The sequence below is a fragment of the Oryctolagus cuniculus genome, chromosome 13 (assembly GCF_964237555.1).
Source record: "Oryctolagus cuniculus chromosome 13, mOryCun1.1, whole genome shotgun sequence".
NCBI classification, from domain to species: Eukaryota; Metazoa; Chordata; class Mammalia; order Lagomorpha; family Leporidae; genus Oryctolagus; species Oryctolagus cuniculus.
Window position 1 is genome coordinate 41,532,580 of NC_091444.1, and position 18,539 is coordinate 41,551,118.

An 18,539-nucleotide genomic window follows, 5' to 3' on the forward strand; every position below is an offset into this window, starting at 1 on the left:
TTTTATCATAGAGATCTTTTATTTCCTTGGTTAAATGCATTCCAAGGTGTTTAATTCTTTTTGTAGCTATTATGAACAGGATTGATCTTAGAAGTTTTTTCTCAGCCATGGCATTGTCTATATATACAAAGGCTGTTGATTTTTTAATGATGATTTTATATCCAGCCACTTTACCAAACTGTTCAATGAGTTCCAGTAGTCTCTTAGTAGAGTCTTTTGGATCCCCTATACATAGAATCATGTCATCTGCAAATAGGGATAGTTTGACTTCCTCCTTCCTAATTTGTGTCCTTTTGATTTCTTTTTCTTGTCTAAGGGCTCTGACTAAAACTTCCAGGACTATATTGAATAGCAGTGGTGAAAGTTCCAGATCGTAGTTTTTTTCCAGAAAATTTTTTGATTTCCCTTTTGATTTCTTCTATGACCCAGTGCTCATTCAGGAGCATGTTGTTCAGTCTCCATGTGCTTATATATGTTCTAAAGATTCTTGAATTGTTAATTTCCAGCTTTATTTCAGTGATTCACTAGATTTTTGAAGTCACAGTTGGTTTGAACTCTTACAGCCAAACTCATATCCTAATCAGCATACCCACATCTGACATTTAATATGAATGGGAATTGTGGTTTTTTTTTTAAAGATTTATTTATTTGAAAGTCAGAATTACAGAGAGATGGAAAGACATGCAGACAGCGAAAGAGCGAGAGTGAGAGCAAGTGCTTCCTTCTGCTGGTTCACTCACCAAATGACCCCAAAGGCCAGGGCTGATCCAGGCCAAAGCCAGGAGCCAGCAGCATCATCTGGGTCTCCCATATGGGTGCAGGGGCCCAAGCACTTGGTCCATTTTCCACTGCATTTCCAGGCACATTATCAGCTAGCTGGATTGGAAGTGGAGTAGCTGGGACTCAGATCAGTGCCTATATGGGATGCCAGCACTGCAGATGGCAGCTTAACTTACTATACCACAGTGCCAATCCCAGTAGTTATTCTTTATGCTAAAGAGATTGTGATATCCTTTCTTGTTTTTCTTTTTCTTTTCTTTTCTTTTCTTATTTATTTATTTTTTTGACAGGCAGAGTTAGACAGAGAGAGACAGAGAGAAAGGTCTTCCTCCATTGGTTCACCCCCCAAATGACTGCTACGGCCGGCGCACTGCGCTGATCCGAAGGCAGGAGCCAGGTACTTCCTCCTGGTCTCCCATGCGGGTGCAGGGCCCAAGCACCTGGGCCATCCTCCACTGCCTTCCTGGGCCACAGCAGAGAGCTGGACTGGAAGAGGAGCAACCGGGACAGAATCCAGTGCCCCAACCGGGACTAGAACCTGGGGTGCCGGTGCTGCAGGCGGAGGATTAGCCAAGTGAGTTGCAGCGCCAACCTCTTGTTTTTCTTTTGCAACACATATTCAATGTGATAAATTTAACAGACACAGATTTTGATGTTATGATATTTGAACATCATTTGATCTCTGTAGTATCTAGGCATCGAACCCTCAATGGTAAGCAAAGTCTCTATTCTTCTTTATGAATTAGGTGGTCCTGTGGATTCATCTTCAGATATTTGACAAGTCCACCTTTCAAATTAGGTGGACTCAGACTTAAAGTGGACATGACAAAACAGAGAGCACTGCATGCAAAGAGCATGCTGTTTTGTGCTGGCAACTATTTGACTTGCTTCAGAGGGAATTTTTAGGAGGAAAAGATAGAGTTGAGTTTTAAGCCAGACTTAAAAATCTCTTTCAAGTTTTTTTTACTCAACTTACTATAGTAAGAGGCAAGTAAGCAAAATTGTCCTCTATCAGAAGCATAGAAAAGTAACTAAAGATTTTCCGAGCGTTCGTGTGCCCAGAATGATGCTTGGGGTATTATGTGCATCGTGTCATAAAGCCCTCACAGTACAAGATAGGTAGTACTAGTATTAGCTACATTTTTCAAATGAGGAAGCTAACACTTAGACAGGCTTAGTGACTGGCAAATTTAGACCGCTGGCCATTTCTTAACTTGACTTCTAGACACTAAATTCTCAACTCATCTATGTATTGTGTATTTATGCAAATGTTTAAAACTGATGGACTTTTTGTGGTGTTCCTCATAGCTTCTCTCTCTCTTTTTTTTTTTTTTTTTTTTTTGATAGGCAGAGTTAGACAGTGAGAGAGACTGAGAGAAAGGTCTTCCTTCCGTTGGTTCACCCCCCAAATGGCCGCTATGTCCGACGTGCTGCGGCCAGTGTGCTGTGCCGATCCGAAGCCAGGAGCCAGGTGCTTCCTCCTGGTCTCCCATGTGGGTGCAGGGCCCAAGCACTTGGGCCATCCTCCACTGCCTTCCTGGGCCACAGCAGAGAGCTGGACTGGAAGAGGAGTAACTGGGACTAGAACCTGGGGTGTCGACACCACAGGCGGAGGATTAGCCAAGTGAGCTGCAGTGCTAGCCCCTCATAGCTTCTTTCTCTGGTCCAGCTATCAGTACACTGTCTTTACCTAGTCTATGCTGTCTAACTTGCTCACGATAAAACAAAAAGTCATCTGAAAGGTGTGATTGGTAGCCTCTCCTTTCTATTCTCATGATAAACCAAAACTCAGAAGGGTAGAATCACTACTTCCTTGTTATTATGATAAAACTGGAAACTCAGAGGTGGGATTCCACACTTTTATCCTGTTAAAGATAACTTTTAGGGAGAAACAAGCATTTTGAACCCTCTTAAAAAGATTCCCCCCCCCCTTTTTTTTCATTCCCATAGGGAAGGGCCTATGTGCCTATTAACCCATCCATCTCCTCACACAAGCAGGATGCCTAACCCTAACTGTCTTGTAGTTAATGTAAAGAAGGTGCAAGCTAGAGGCTGGAGGAAAAAAAATGTTGATTGTAGAATGATAATGTAAATATTGTCAATACAGAAATATTTTAACTTTGGCTTGGTTTTGACAATGGGGATAAAAGGTAGAAATTTTTTTAAAAGTGATTTTTTTTTTTATTTGACAGATAGAGTTAGACAGTGAGAGAGAGAGACAGAGAGAAAGGTCTTCCTTCCATTGGTTCACTCCCCAAATAGCTGTTATGGCCAGAACTACGCCGATCAGAAGCCAGGAGCCAGATGCTTCCTCCTGGTCTCCTATGTGGGTGCTGGGGCCCAAGCACTTGGGCCAACCTCCACTGCCTTCCTGGGCCACAGCAGAGAGCTGGACTGGAAGAAGAGTAACCAGGACTAGAACCCAGTGCCCATATGGGATACCGGTGCTGCAGGTGGAGGATTAACCAAGTGAGCCATGGCACTGGCCCAATATTTTTTTGAATGATTTATTTAATTTATTTGAAAGAGTTACACAGAGAGAAGGAGAGGCAGAGAGGTCTTCCATCCGATGGTTCCCTCCCCAGTTGGCTGCAACAACCGGAGCTGCGCTGATCCGAATCCAGGAGCCAGGACTTTCCTCTGGGTCTCCCATGTGGGTGCAGGGGCCCAAGTCCTTGGGCCCATCTTCCCCTGCTATCCCAGGCCATAACAGAGAGCTGGATGGGAAGAGGAGCAACCGAGACTAGAACTGGTGCCCATATGGGATGCCAGGGCTTCAGGTTAGGGCATTAACCCACTGCACCACAGCACCAGCCCCAGAAGTTAGAAATTTTAATAGTAACTCCTTTTTTAGTATAACTAAATGACATTATGGTTTAACAGTGAGGTCATTTTTTTTCCTAAACAAATGTAGTATTCACAAATTAATGTTGTATCTTTATTCCTTTTTGCCTCTGTTTGATCAGAACACCTTTGGAACTCTTATTTGAAAAGAGCCTTTAAAGATTATAGTAATCAAATGTTCTTTATGGGTCAAATATTGGCCCTTTGATGGGAACTTCTTTGCACAACATCATTAAGAAATGAAACTAGTTAATAAGTGTGTAAGCCAGATAATTCTGTTTGATTCCTTGAACGAAATCAAGGTGTAAAATGAGACAAATTTTCTTATGTGTGAGTGGCTTTGAGGGCTATGTTTCAAAAATGTTTTAAGTTTGACAGTAATGCTGGAATGATTATATAGTTTTTTGATAACTACTTTAGCTATCTTAGTTTTATTTATTTGAGAGACTCATGGGGAAATAGATAAACAGAAAGAGACAGAGAACTTCCATATGTTGGTTCATTCCCCCCATGCCCTCAACAGGTAGGGCTGTGCCAGGCTAAAGCCAGAAGCCTGGAATTCAGTCCGGGTCTCCCATGTGGGTGGCAGGGACCCAATTTCTTGAGCCATCACCTGCTGCCTTCCAGGGTACATATTAGTAGGAAGCTGAAATCCGGAACAGAGCTGGGACTCAAACTCTGGTACTACGATATGATCTGAAGCCAAGTCTTCATCACTGGACCAAATACCCACTCCTGGTAAACTACTTTAAAGAAACTGTTGAGAGGGCTGGTATTGTGGCGCAGTGGATTCAGCCACAGCTCATGTGGTCAGCGGGCTGGTTTGTGTTGGAGCTGCTCAGCTTCCTCTTCAGTTTCCAGCTAATGTGCATGGGAAAGCAGCTAAAGATAGCCCAAACACTTGAGGCCCTGCCATCCAGGATGGAGGTCCAGATGGAGTTCCAGGTTCCTGGCTTCAGCCTGGCTCAGCCCAGACTGCTGCAGCTGTTTGGGAGTGAACCAGTGGATGGAAGATTTGTCTCTCCCTCTCTCTGTCACTGCCTTTCAAATAAATAAATAAATCTTTAAAAGAAAAAAAAAAAACAGAAAAAGAAACCATTGGCATACAATGGACTTCTGGGATGCTAATTTTTAAAAAGTAACGAAATGCAGAAAGTGAATTCATAGATAGTAGAATTGAATCAGAGTTTCCTGTCTGGTTAAAATTCTTCCAGCTACCAAATTGCTTATATATTAGTATGATTACTTAGTAAGTACAGTGATTCCTCCTCTTTTTCCTACTACTTTATTTTAAATTTTTAAAAAAACACTAGAAGACACTATGGCACCTAAAGAGCTGCTGTTCTTCCTGTTTAATTTTCCTATGTTCTGGGAACTCTAGGAGATGTAAAATCCGGTGATAAAGAGACGTGACAGATATCTGAAGAGGTGACAGAAGCTCACTTTCCAAAATACAGTCCAGGAGGCCTTTGTTATTCAAGTGTGTGACACTGGTGCACTGCCCTTGTTAATATCCAGGGCCAACAGAAGGATAGCTCAGGAGAGGGATCTCTGATAACAGCAGTTCTTTGCCTGCAGCCATCCGCAAGCTGAAGTTTGCTGATAAGCACTCCATAAATTGTAACATTAACAACCCGTCCTCCTGTTCTAGATGGAAGCCAGCTTATACCAACTGCACAGACACCAGGTTTTCAAGAAGAGAAATGGTTATAAACACAACTTCCTCTTTGTCCCTGCGTTCGCTGTAGTGCAAAGGTAATTTGCAGAAATGACAGAGTCAATGAAATCATTCCCAGTTTCTGCAAATTACTCTAAGAGTGAAGACCAACAGTGTAACCTTTTCCAAGCCACATAGCAGTGTCATAGACCATTAATCACTGTTGCTTGCACTGGAAGATCCTTTGGTTGATGGTGTTACTTCCTGAGCTGACTTCTCACTATCAACAGGATTTATGCTTCATTATTCTCTTGGCTAAAGGATTTCTTGAATTTCATAAGGTTTTCCTCTTCCCACGGATGAGGAGGAAGAGGGCAACTCCCATTCTAGGTTATGCTTTGTTTTTTCCTTTGAATTGTGAGTGATCTGTACTCCTCCACCTCTTTAACTGTCAATGTTATTAATGGGTGTTGAGATTTATTGGTTCAATTAAGACTCTATCTACATGACACCAACTAGTGGATTTGGTCCAGTTCCTGAAAAAAGTAATTAATTAACTCAGTGGGGGGAAAACATTGATCCAATTGCTGATGGATTGAACAGAACCAGTCAGAGTAGCCCCTGACTGTGACTAAATAACCCAGGGAACAGGCTACTGCAGTGAAATGGAGAGGAAATCTGGAGCCTGCTCAAAATACCTCTGTGACATGGTGCCTCCTTTATCATGTTTCCCTGTGGCACAGCAGTTCTAGTCTTGTTTTTGCCAGGCTGGATGTTCTTATATAGCCAGCTGTCCATACATGAACCACCTAGCAGGCTAAGTAACCTCCCCACTTTTAACAGATGTGTGGTCAACCACATTCTCCAGGTCTTATGTCATAGACTATCCATCCAGAGGGAAGCATTAGGGTGGAAAATCAGTTGATTCAATAATTAAAACAAGCACCATATCTGACACTGTGGATAGTCTAAAAGCATGTCGTTTCCCCAATCTTCCTTCCTAACAGAACCCCAGAATGTTGAGGCATTTGGAGGGAGTGTGCTTGGTAGGTCCTCATGGTCCTAGGGGTGAATATTACACAGAAATTCCACCTCTCTCGCTCCTCCCAAATTGAGGTATTGTTTTGGAGTGGGTGACTCTTGATGTGGGAAGGAATTTGAGGTGAGACCTAGATAAAGGTGAACAGAAGACTAAGATGTATTAGTGAAAGTGAAAGTACACACACAGGAGGGAGTGAGGGCAAGTTCTAGAGTGAGCTGTAGTCCATTAGAGTCAGTCATCCTTTTATGTGACCTGGAGGCACAAGGGGTTGTATTTTGGGCAGAATTTTCTAGGAAAAGGTGAGGATTTGAGGAATTTGGTGGCTGTTCCATTTTAAGTATTTTTAGGAAGTCTGAGTATTGTGGCATCCAGTGCATTATGGGAATGGAAATGTCAGCTCTGGTAAGTTTGTTATAACAGGCCACAGGTCATTGAGGGGATGCAGTCGGAGCCATGCTGGGTATTTTCCTCCAGCACCAGTTCTCGGTGTCTGTTTTGCTACAAGGGCGCCAGCCATGGGAAGTTTTAGAGGCAGCCCTCAGCAAGAATGTGGTGACGTATTTCCTCTGGCCCTTCCTCTAATCACCGAGTATCTCCTTACTTATGACAGTATGGGCTTGTGCCATAACTTTAGTCAGTGAGATATGAGAGGGAATCTGTTGGGAAGATTCTGAGAAAGTTTTTTTTTTTTTTTTTTTCTCAGTACAAAGCGAGGAACAGTCTTGCCTGTCTCTGAACAGTATGTGAGGAGGTGACCTTGAGAGCTGCCACAGTTCTCTTGCCACACTGGAAGGGGGTAGATGGAGGTTTCAACAAGCTAAGGATGACAGAGAAGACACTGTTAGACCCTCGGAGTGAGGATGCTAACACGTCAAGAGGCACACCCCAGAGACTCAGACTCCAGACCAGCTGATGCAAAAGCAAGAGGATTTATTCGGCGTCTGTGCAGACGGGCCTCCTGAACTCATGAGTCCGGAGAGTGCCCCCAGTACAAAGCCACACGGTTTATATACCTGCAACGACCAATCAAAAGCACTATAGAGTCCATGCACACAGCAGTCCAATCCGCGAGCTGATCATGTGAAGGGCATGCGTCTTCTATCCAATCAGCTACGGGATCACATGGGAGGCATGCACCTCGTCGCCATTTTGTTGTTTACTTCTTTAGTAGTTCCTTTCCTTGCCAGCGCCATCTTGGTCACCCTGAGGGGGGACAACGTCTTGCTCCCTTTGTTCCCCTGGTGGGAGAGTGGTGTCCCGCTTCCCACACCGTTATTTGAGTATTAGGAGGTATACAAACTGGGTTAGGTCTTAGCACAGCCAGGCACAAGTGTCGCAGCTAGCTAAGCATAGGGTCCCTTATTTTATAGCTGCACCTAATTTTAGCTTTGGGGGAAAAAGTTTAGGGCTGTAATTTTAAACTTTAATTTTTGTTTTGGGCAAAGGTGACTTCTTGTTTTTAATGGTATTGGCTTAGGTCACTCCATCTTGGTTTGATTTTTAAGGTTCTTCAGAAACTGAACAGAAACTCATATCCTTGAAGATCTCACCAAAGCACTGAATTGTGCTTGAACCACCTTACCTTTGGATTTCTTGTTACAAAGATAACATATCTCTTACTGTACAACATGGCAGTACTTTCTGCTAACAGACACAAGCACAAAACCAATGCCATGTTATTAGTTTTATTAGTCTCTGAAACCTTGGGCAAAACCAGTCTTCTTGGCTTGGGAATGATTTGATGTCCCATCAAAGAAAAAAAAATTAAGTTCTAGACTAAAATGTCAGGAAGGATATCTCTAATGCAAAGAAATCAAACCCAGAACTTTATATGAGGGCACAATGATATTGATGTTGACTTTCAAGACTAAAACAAGGCACATTATACTAAGTGAAAGAAGCTAGACATAGAAGGTCACATATTCCATGAATAAATTTATATGAAATGTCCAAAATGGCCAAGCCTGTGGAGACAGAAAACAGATTGGTGTTCTTTAGGGGGCTGGGGCAATGGCAGTGACTGTTTAATGGGTAGAGGGTGTCCTTTAGGAGTGATGGAAATGTGCCTTAACTAGACAGCGATTAGTACAAATTTGTGAATGTGCTAAATTATACCTTTAAAGTGATTAAAATGTAAACTTCATATTATGTGTATTTTATAATTTTTTAAGATGTATTTATTTAAAAATCAGAGCTACAGAGACAGAGAGGTATAGAGACAAGATCTTCCTTCTGCTGGTTCACTCTTCCAAATTGCTGCAATGGCCGGAGCTGGGCTGTTCTGAAGCCAGGAGCCAAGAGCATCTTCCGGGTCTCCCATGTGGGTGCAGGGGCCCAAATACTTTGGCCATCCTCTGCTGCTTTTCCAGGCACATTAGCAGGGAGCTGGATTAGAAGTGGAAAAGCTAGGACTTGAACTGGCACCCATATAGGGTGCCAGTGCTGCTGGCTTACCTGCTATGCCACAAAGCTGACCCCACAACAATTTTTTTTAAGATTTATTTATTTGAAAGGCAGAGTTATAGAGAGGCAGAAAGAGAGGGAGAGGGAGAAGTCTTCCATCTGCTGGTTCACTCCCCAAATGGCTGCAACGGCTGGAGTGGTGCCAATCTGAAGCCAGGAGTTTCTTCCTGGTCTCCCATGTGGGTGCAGGGGCCCAAGCACTTCAGCCATCTTCTTCTGCTTTCCGAGGCAACAGCGGAGACCTGGATTGGAAGTGGAACAGCTGGGACTTTAACCAGTGCCATATGGGATGCTGGCACTGCAGATGCCACAGCGTTGGCCCCAAAAATTATTTTAAAATGAACTAAGCAATGACAATGACATGACAGGGGACACAGTTTTTCATGAGCTAAATTCTCATTAAATTTGTGAAAATGTTTATTTTTTAGTTAGTATTATTAAGTTTTTTTCTTAATTTAAGGAAAATTAAATGGTGGCTAACCAAAAAGATCTTGTCAAATAATTTGATTATTTTTAACTTAAGGAAATGTTGACTGAGGGTCAGGTGTTGTGGCCCAGTGAGTTAAATTGCCCCTTAGGACACCTACATAGTGAATTGGAATGCCAAGGTTTTTCTTTTTTTGTTTTTAAGATTTACTTTGTTTGAAAGGCAAAGTAATAGAGAGAGAGGGAGAGATTACGACTGAGCTCTTCCATCCTCTGGTTTCCTCCTCGAATGGCCACAATGGCTGATGCTGGACCAAGCCAAGGCCAGGATCCCAGAACTCCATCTGGGTCTCACACATGGGTGACAGTGGTACCCGAGATTTTCTGGAGAAGCTGGTCTTCTAAATTTGGGAACAAGAGCAGTTTTTCTGTCTTCAAATATACACTTGGTTGGGACATCATCTCTCTCAGAGGGCATGTGGTGTTGTGCCTCCCTAAATGTGGACCAATTTGAAGTGGACATGGGTCATCTTTGTTGAATATTTTTGTGTACAGATTTGCAAGTTTGTCTACAGTGGATGTGGTCTCCCAGCTCACAGTATTCCCTCTGAACTAGAGTGGTTTGCGATAACATCCTAAAATAGAGCAGGGAACTCCTGAAAACAAACACAAAACTGGGAATCTCAGTGGCTTTGAGAAAGATTGCTTCGGAATGGCTGTATTTCTGCTTGGTATGGAGGTGTGACGAAGGAATGCCGTGTAGCTGAATTTCTAAATTTTTTTTTATAGGGAACAGAGAAGTCTCTGAGCTGGAGATTTGTGGCCAGTGTTTAGTAATTTTCCAGCAAGCAACAGAGGATTCTGGTCATAAATCTCAACAGAGAATAGTTCCATTCCCTCTCCTGGAAGCCAGCCTCATTCACTCAGACTGTTAGGGGCGGGAAGCAGCCCCAAATCCCCAGTGGCCTCTTCTGAGTCACATTGTCCCGTAGACTAAGAGGCCATGGTTAACAGCCCATGCTTTTTCTTGCAGAGGAGCAGCCTCCCTTTGATCTCAGTGCTTGGTTTTATGGCAGCCAGCCACATCCCGGAAGGAAGAAGCACCACAGCGTCAGGGTGGGTCACATTTATTTTAGAGGAAGATGAACAAATAGGCCATACAGCAGAATGGGGCAGAAACCTGGACATGTAAGACAAAAAGACACACCTAAATCCCAACCTATCACTGTTCACAGGAACCAGAAACACTGTCAGGGAAGTGGCACAGCACTTTAGAGATTTTGTGACAGCCAGAGGACAAGTGTCGAGAAATCCAGGGACCCACTTGCCTCACTAGTTTAATTTCCTAAGCCCCAAATTCCCTGCTTGTTATGATAACTGGCTTCTTGTTTGACTCCTTGTAGTGCCAACAGCAACACACAGTGTTTTAGGGATCTGTTGTAGATAGGGCTTTCTCCCAAACAGCTGCCTCATGTCCTGTTTTGAGAGCATAACCTTCTATAAATCAACAGGAAACTCTGCCTGTCTCCTGGAGCAAAGAGTGGCCCTGTAACCTCCTTTTCATGAAGTGGGACTGAAGTCATCTGCACGTGCACTGAAGGACCCAGCTTGGGTCCGCTGTAAGCCATCTGCTCATTAGGGATGGGATGACCTGCTCTCTGGGGACACGATGAGTGGGCATTTTGCTTTTAGACCAGGTCAGGTTACTAAGTTTGTTTTCTCTGTGATCGCAATCAAACCACAAAAACCTGATTTTAGTTAAGGAATTCTTTATTGGAAAATACACTCATGGGAGGATGCTGGTCAGGCTTTGTGCACCCCATCACCCACCCCTGATTTGGAATTAGAGACCTTCCAAAGACAGTTGGAAGTGTATGCTGCCTCCTCTGATTTGATTTGGTGGGGTAGTCCATTATTTAGTTAAACAGGTCTTCCCACAATGGATCTGTATTAAATGAAGAAGATATAAATCGCTGAAACTAGAGTACCTCCAATGATTAAGTGCATAATTACTGTAAGTAAATTCCTTCAAACGACTCTGGAGGACTATTGAACTTTTTTTATTTTGTTAACTATCTTAAAATATTGCCTATTATTTAAATCCTCCTAACATTGCATTTTTCATACTTTATAGAAATGTATCTTTTAAAGTGCAGCTAATATTAAGTTTTGTTAGGAATGAATAACATCGGGTTGGGTGAGGTGTTTTATTTAGGTGTCCCTCTTTCCCCATTTTGGTAACCATAAAGAAAAGGCATGGGAACTCAGCACTTCGTGCATCTTTGCTGTGGACAACTTCTCTGCTTGAAGTTACCTGGATACAAAGTAAAAGTCTAAATTCGTTACACAAAAGCCCTAGAAAATTTGGTAGCCTTCACACATAAAAAATTGTTTTTGTTAGTATGTTAATTGTGGGCTTAATTAAAAACCTACAATATATTTTTAAATAATGTTAATGGCCTGCAATTTTTTAAAAAAGACTTATTTATTTGAAAGGCAGAATTACAGAAAGAGAGTGAGATCAAGAGATCTTCTATCCTTGGCCGGTGCCGCGGCTCACTAGGCTAATCTTCTGCCTTGCGGCACCCGCACACCGGGTTCTAGTCCCGGTTGGGGCGCCGGATTCTGTCCCGGTTGCCCCTCTTCCAGGCCAGCTCTTTGCTGTGGCCAGGGAGTGCAGTGGAGGATGGCCCAAGTGCTTGGGCCCTGCACCCGCATGGGAGATCGGGAAGAAGCACCTGGCTCCTGGCTTCGGATCAGTGTGGTACGCTGGCCACAGAGGCCATTGTGGGGTAAACCAATGGAAAAGGAAGACCTTTCTCTCTTTGTCTCTCACTGTCCACTCTGCCTGTCAAAAAAAAAAAAAAAAAAAAAAAAAAAAAGATTTTCTATCCTCTAATTCATTCCCCAAATGGCCCCAGCAGCTGGGGCTGGATCAGGCTGGAGCCAGGAGCCTGGAACTCCATCCAGGTCTCTCACATGGGCAACAGGGGCCCAAATACTTGGATCATCTTCTGCTGTTTTCCCAGGTGCATTAACAAAAGCTGGATTGGATGTAGAGCAGCTGGGACTCAAATCGGCACTTGTATAGTATACTGGTATCACAGGGGGTGGCTTAACCCACTGTGCCACAATGCTGGCACAGGTATACTTATTGTAATAGCATGTGCTTACTGCAGAACATTCTAGAAATTCAGAAAATACCAATGAAAGAATAAATACCACTAGCCATCTGAATTTCTTGAGATGCACTCCTTTCAATGTTTATATATGTAATTATAAAATTACACATCTACATAACATATAAAACCATCATTTTTATAGACAGCTATGTGATTTTGTATCCTGTTTTTTAATCACAATCTTGTAGTGTTTTAAAATTATTAAGAAACCCTTTGGGGTCGCCTGAAATCATCTGATAGAATAGGTGAGCTAACTTTGCTTCTGCTGCTTTACTCTATGAGATTAAAGTCGAACTATGTTTTCCAGCTGTTCTCCTATCAACTACCCACACACAAGCTAAAGATTTCTTCCAGGGCTTCTGCTATCCTTCCACGAACCTCCAAGCTCCTGTTCTGTGATTCTTTAAGAATCAGCGCCTCAGGGTTTCTATCAGCTGCTCTGCAGTGGGAGTCAGCGTCTGGATCCAGGAAGCCATGTGTGCCTTCTCACAGGCTTTCCAGCCACGTGGCTCCTGGGCTCAGGTTAAGTGCACTCTAATATTTTGTAACTCATTCTGTTATCTGCACTGACACTCCACTGAAGTGGTTGCCCACTGGGAAAGATCATCTTTGTCTCTTTTTAATCTTAAAAAAAAAAACAAAAAAAACAAAAACAGAAAAGAAGCATTTGACGTGTCTGGTCTTCTGTTATTCAGTTTTATACAATAAAAATTTTCAAGGGGAGCTATCCTTGAATACATGTGAGGGAACTTCAAAAAGTTCACAATACTGGAATTAAAAGGTGAATTTACTTTGGTACAGATCTCTTTAAAAATTTATTTTTTGAATTATCTGAAAGGCAGAGTTACAGAGGGAGAGAGGGAGAGACAGAGATGTCTTCCATCAGTTAGTTCACTCCCCATATGGCTGCAACAGCTGGGGCTGGGCCAGGCCAAAGCCAGGAGCCAGGAGCTTTTTCTGGTTCTCACATGGATGCACAGCCCAAGCACTTGGGGCGTCTTCTACTGCTTTTCACAGGCCATTAGCAGGGAGCTGGATCAGAAGTGGAGCAGCTGGGACATGAACCGGTGCCCATACGGGATGCCAGCATTGCAGGAGGAGGCTTAACCAGCTATACCACAAGCCCAGCCCCCAGAAAAATTTTAAAATCCATGTATATGAGGGGTCTTCAAAAGAGTTCATGAAAACTGTGTATTATGAAAAAAGTCATGCATGGATTTCTTTTTTTTTAACTTTTATTTAATAAATATAAATTTCCAAAGTACAGCTTTTGGATCCCCCCCCCCCCATAACTTCCCTTCCACCTGTAACCTCCCATCTCCCGCTCCCTCTCCCATCCCATTCACATCAAGATTCATTTTCAAATATCTTTATATAGTGAAGATCAATTTAGTATATATTAAGTAAAGATTTCAACAGTTTGCACCCACACAGACACACAAAGTATAAAGTACTGTTTGAGTACTAGTTATAGCATTAATTCACATAGTATAACACATTAAGGACAGAGGTCATACATGGGGAGTAAGTACACAGTGACTCCTGTTGTTGATTTAACAATTGACACTGTTGTTTATGGTGTCAGTAATCACCCGAGGCTCTTGTCATGAGTTGCCAATGCTATGGAAGCCTCTTGAGTTTGCCAACTCCGATCAAGGCCATAGTCAAAGTGGAAGTTCTCTCCTCCCTTCAGAGAAAGGTACCTCCTTCTTTGATGGCCCTGTTCTTTCCACTGGGATCTCACTTGCAGAGATCTTTCATTTAGAGGTTTGTTTTTTTTTTTTTTTTTTTTTTTTTTTTTTTTTTTTTGCCAGAGTGTCTTGGCTTTCCATACCTAAAATACTCTCATGGGCTTTTTAGCCAGATCAGAATGCCTTAAGGGCTGATTCTGAGGCCAGAGTGCTGTTTAGGGCATCTGCCATTCTATGAGTCTGCTGTGCATCCCACTTCCCATGTTGGATTGTTCTCTCCTTTTCAATTCTATCAGTTAGTATTAGCAGACACTAGTCTTATTTATGTGATCCCTTTGACTCTTAATCCTATCATTATGATCAATTATGAACTGAAAGTGATCACTTTTGACTAGTAAGATGGCACTGGTACATGCCACCTTGATGGGATTGAATTGGAATCCCCTGGCACATTTTTTTAAAATTTTAATTCTTTATTTTTGACAAGCAGAGTTAGAGAGACAGAGAGAAAGGTCTTCCTCCGTTGGTTCACCCCCCAAATGGCCGCTACAGCTGGCATGCTGCGCCCATCTGAAGCCAGGAGCCTGGCGCCCCCTCCTGGTCTCCCATGTGGGCGCAGGGCCCAAGCACTTGGGTCATCCTCCACTGCCTTCCCGGGCCACAGCAGAGAGCTGGCCTGGAAGAGGAGCAACCGGGACAGAATCCGGCGCCCCGACCGGGACTAGAACCCGGTGTGCAGGCGCTGCAAGGCGGAGGATTAGCCCAGTGAGCCGTGGCGCCGGCCCCCTGGCACATTTCTAACTCTACCGTTTGGGGCAAGTCTGATTGAGAATGTGCCAAAATGTACATCTCCTCCCTCTCTTATTCCCACTCATATTTAACAGGGATCACTTTTCAGTTAAATTTAAACACCTAAGAATAATTGTGTATTAATTAAAGAGCTTAACCAATAGTATTAAGTAGATAAAAAAATGCTAAAAGGGATAAAGTATGAAGTTGTTCCTCAACAGTCAGGACAAGGGCTGATCAAGTCATTGTTTCTCATAGTGTCCATTTCACTTCAACAGGTTTCCTTTTTGGTGCTCAGTTAGTTGTCACCCATCAGGTAGAGCATATGATATTTGTCCCTTTGGGACTGGCTTATTTTACTCAGCGTGATGTTTTCCAGATTCCTCCATTTTGTTGCAAATGACCAGATTTCATTTTTTTTACTGCTGTATAGTATTCTATAGAGTACATATCCCATAATTTCTTTATCCAGTCTACTGTATATGTATATGAGGGGTCTTCAAAAAAGTTCATGAAAACTGTGTATTATGAAAAAAGTTATGCATGAATTTCAAAATATTTTTCACCAAGAGAAACTTACCTTTTATTTCTATTTTCTGCATTTAAAAGCATCCTTGTGTATTTACAAACATATATCCTTGATACATATATTTATCCCTGAAAGTTCTATGTATGTATTTACATGTGAATGCATATATATATATATATATATATACAGCATATGTGACTTTTTATACCCACATATATGTACAGCATAGAATCTGAGAATTCCTTTTTTTTTTTTTTTTTTTTTTTTTTTTACAGGTAGAGTGGACAGTGAGAGAGAGAGACAGAGAGAAAGGTCTTCCTTTGCCGTTGGTTCACCTTCCAATGGCCGCCGCGGAGGCGCGCTGCGGCCAGCGCACCGCGCTGATCCGGTGGCAGGAGCCAGGAGCCAGGTGCTTTTCCTGGTCTCCCATGCGGGTGCAGGGCCCAAGCACTTGGGCCATCCTCCACTGCACTCCCTGGCCACAGCAGAGAGCTGGCCTGGAAGAGGGGCAACCGGGACAGAATCCGGCGCCCCGACCGGGACTAGAACCAGGTGTGCTGGCGCCGCTAGGCGGAGGACTAGCCTAGTGAGCCGCGGCGCCGGCCCTGAGAATTCCTTTTTTTTTAAAAAAGTATTTTATTTGAAAGGCAGAGTTACAGTGAGAGAGAGACAGATACTGAGACAGATCTTCCATCTGCTGGTTCACTCCTCAAATGGCTACAACAGCTGGAGCTGGGCCAATCTGAAGCCAGGAGCTTCTTCCCAGTCTCCCACATGGGTGCAGGGACCCAAGCACTTGGGCCATATTCTACTGCTTTCCCAGAGCATTAGCAGGGAGGTGGATTGGAAGTGGAGCATCTGGGGCTCAAACTGGTGCCCATATGGGATGCTGCCCCTGCAGGCAGAGGCTTAAGCTAATACGCCACAGTACCAGCCTCTGAGAATTCCTTCCTATACTGGTATATTTTACATGAAGTTCAGTAATCTGGATGAAAAACAAAAATTAAGTCAGTTACATCAGTTTGGATATTTAAAAATTAGTCCTCAAGGGCAGCATTGTGGTGCAGCAAGTTAAGCTGCTGGCTGCTCTCCTGGCATCCCACGTGAGCTCTGGCTGGGAACTCCAGCTGTCCCGCTTCTGATCTAGCTCCCTGCTAATGTGGCTGGGAAAGCGGCAGAGGGTATCCTGAGTGACTGGACCCCTGCCACCCATGTGGGAGACCCGGATACAATTGCAGGTTCCTGGATTTGGCCCAGTGCGCCCAGATTGTTGTGGCCATTTGGGAAGTGAACCAATGGATGGAATATTTCTCTTTCTCTCTCGCAATCCCTTCCTCCCTCTCTGTAACTGCTTTTCAAACCAATAAATAAATGTTGTTTTTAAAAGTTTATCCTTCCAGAAATCTCAAGATATCTTGTGGGGCTCATTAGAATGATTTAACAAAATAAAATGATCGGATTTGCCATACCTTATACTTTCTCCAGAAGCACTGTCACAGTGTTCTTATGATTGTGCCTTCTTTTCTGAGGCTTTTCTTTTCTGATTTTTTTTTTAAAGAATTATTTATTTATTTGAAAGTCAGAGTTACACAGAGAAGGTGATGCAGAGAGAGAGAGGTCTTCCATCTGCTGGTTCACTCCCCAGATGGCTGCAATGACCGGAGCTGCGCTGATCCGAAGCAAGGAGCCGGGAGCTTCTTCTGGGTCTCCCATGTGAGTGCAGGGGCCCAAGGACTTGGGCCATCTTCCACTGCTTTCCCAGGCCATAGCAGAGAGCTGGATTGGAAGTGGAGCAGCCGGGTCTTGAACTGGCACCCATATGGGATTCTGGCACTTCAGGCCAGGGCATTAACCCCCTGCACCACAGCACCAGCCCCCATTTTCTGATATTTTCATGTTAAAAACAATGCCCAGAGAGTGTCATTTCCAGGGCCCAGGAGTAGCCCTTGCTCTCACTGTGTTCACTGAGCTCCTCTTTACTGTGCTGTACTAGGTCTTTCCATCTCAGGTGAGATTGCATGCATGCTGTTAGGGGACTTAGCCGTCAGTGAGCTGAAGCAGTGAGTCTCCCATCAGTAGTATGGTCAACCAGTGCTGTGGGAGCCCTGGCTTGGTGGCTCTCTTAGCCAGCCAGCCTGGGAATGGCCAGGACCAAATGGGTTCTGGAGTTTGCTTATCGCAGGACATGCAGTGCAGCTGGAAGAGGGAGTCTACCAAACTCCAGTCTAGGAGGCAGATGACTGACTGTAGTGGCCCTACCATTCAGCTGTGTGACATGTGGCAAAATGACTTACCCTTCCTACAATTGAATTTTGTCACATGTAAAATGAGACTATTATAGTGCATCCCACTTCACAGGGGAGAGAGAACTCCGTGAGATGCTGGGTGTGTTGGCACTGTGTAAAGTATAATACACTGTACTATTCCAGGGTATAAATTATGGTTATCTAAAGTAGGATAGGGTTAGAGTTACTGCAAGAACCCACATACCGCATATTGGATACATTGAACTTCATGTTGTATAATTTGCAATTTTATATTCTGTAAATTATATTACAAAGGCGTATGTTTTTAACGGCTTAAATGATAGTTGTTTATTTAGATAATTATGTATACGTTAAGAATAATTCAGGGGCCGACACTGTGGCCAAGTGGGTAAAGCCACTGCTTGCAATGACATCATCACATATCGGGGTACAGGTTTGAGGGTCCCAGCTGCTCCTCTTCTAATCTAGCTCCCTGCTGACGTGACTGGGAAGTCAGTAGATAATGATCCACAAGCTTGGGCCCTTGCTGCCCATGTGGGTGACCCAGATGGAGTTCTGGGTTCTTGTTTTTGCTTGGCCCAGGCCTGGCCATTGTAAGCCCTTTGGGAAGTGAACCAGTGGATGGAAGATTTCTCTGTGTCTCTCCCTCTCTCTATCACTTGGCTTTCAAACAAATAAAGTGTATCTATTTAAAAGAGTAATTAATTTACAAAGAATCTTTTGAAAAGAAAAACAGGTCATATGAAAGTTAAGTCTTGGGGCTGGTGCTGTGGCATAGTGGGTTGATGCCCTGGCCTGAAGCGCCAGCATCCCATATGGGCCCCAGTTTGAGACCCGGCTGCTCCGCTTCCTGTTCAGCTCTCTGCTAT